Raw genomic sequence first — 1,997 nt, 5'->3', positions numbered from 1 at the left:
GTTGGTGTTTTCATTTACCTCACATATGAAGTTACTGTTTTGCTGTAAACATTTGTAGAAGTGATTATTTTGATATTTAATATTTGTTACTGTTTTTATACAGTTTCTGATAATTGATGTTATTTTATTTTCATAGGCAGCATTGGACATTTTGGAATTGTATGTAATAAAATCTATCTGTCTTTATAAAATTGTTTATTTTCCTATAAACCCATATTATTTCACATTTATGTGATTACTGTTTGTAAAGTAACCATGTACATGAAAAGATCCTTTAAATATTGTTTAGATAATTCTCCTACAGCATGTTCAGACAGGTCTTTTGCATCTCCATTTCCTGTGGTCCATTGGTTCTTTCTTAATGTTACTGTATGTGCTGCATTCCAGCACATGATTAAGGATCTGAAATTTCTATCTCCCTTGCCTCTTGTTCCTTTCCTTGCACCCCTTTAACCTGTAGTCCTTTGTTAATATACATCAAATACAACTACTTCTTCTTTTTTTTTTTTTTTTTAAAGTAATTCTGTGCGCTCTCACTCTGCTCAATGCCGCCTCATGTTTTACTTTATCCATCTAACTTATTCTGTTCATCCTCCACCATTCCCATATATCAAGCCTTGCTGTATCTTTGTCATTGTCCACCTTTTTCGCACCACAGAGGAGGACACTCCCTACGAAACATTTTACTCAAATCTTTGTCCATGTTGCTGGAGAAAATTCTCCTCTTGCTAAAAGCCTCTTACATAATTGATACCGTGGTTTTAATTTCTGTGCTGGTCTGTCACTTTCTATCCTGTTTTCTAGGTATTTAATGCTTTGGGCATGTTTCATTACTTCTCTATTCAGTGTTACATTTACCCATTTCTTTCCTGCGAGTGTCATTACTTTCATTTTCTTTGTAGCGATTTGCATGCCATAACTTTATCCCTTAGCTTCAGTGGTGTCCATTTTATACTGTAATTCTTTTTTGTCTGTTGTTAGAAGGAACACATCTGCAAACCTCAAACACCAATTTTCCATAAATCCATTTTCTGATGTGGTATTTTAGCAGCCCTTGACTGTTTATGTACAGTAATGATACCTTCAGCTTTGTGTGTTAGTTTTTATTTGCAGCCTGCTTTGGTGATACAATCTACCACCTTTAAGCTCCTCTACAACTCATGGTGGTAACATTTTCAACAGGAAAACACCATTATACTTCCAATAAAAGGCCCAGAACCAGTGGCTTTTGGGGAACTTTCATCTGTGGTGTAAACAACACACATAAGTTTTGCACATACTGATGGTTCTGGACCTTTCATAATAAGTATGTTGGTATTTCTTCATTGATAATGTGATCACCATGAGTTGTAAAGAAGCCAGAAGGTCGTGGCCAAAACTGGTTGCAAATAAAAACTAATGCATACAGCTGAAGGTATCATCATTATTGCACATCACACTGTTTATTATCTGTCCACTTTTTACTACCTGGTCATCTAGTGGGCAGCTGTCAATATTGTTTTCTAACCACAGATTGAAAAAGTATAAGTATGGACAGCAGCCTAGTCTTACTCCTTTTGCTATTTCTGTCCAGTTAGTCCTTTCTCCTCTAATTTTGCGACACACTCGCATTTAAATAGTTTGAGTCCGTAAGTGTAGTTTTCCTGTTCACTCTTTTTTCCCCCTCATACTTGCCAGTTTATCCCAAGTTAGATTATCAAATGTCTTTTCCAGTACTATCAAACAGATGCTGGGTGTCCTCCTTAAGAGCCATCAGAAATGTTCTCTGGTGGTTCAGCAGATACCTGCATGTTTAGTTTTCGCAGTGTGTAGCTTGTAACATTTATCACGACTTGCTCACTGAAGGAGAGCACCCTAGTCCTCCTGATGCGCTAAAAACAAAATACTAACAAACATCGGTGTCCTAACAGGAGAAGTGATGAATGACAATCCCTACATACCACCACCTGGACTGGTCAGTAAGTGATAGCATTACAGGGGTGCATGGCGGGGTCCGT

This window comes from Schistocerca cancellata, chromosome 4 (genome assembly GCF_023864275.1).
Source record: "Schistocerca cancellata isolate TAMUIC-IGC-003103 chromosome 4, iqSchCanc2.1, whole genome shotgun sequence".
Lineage (NCBI taxonomy): Eukaryota > Metazoa > Arthropoda > Insecta > Orthoptera > Acrididae > Schistocerca > Schistocerca cancellata.
The sequence above is the reverse complement of the archived record's forward strand: the minus strand, read 5'-3'. Positions refer to the sequence as shown.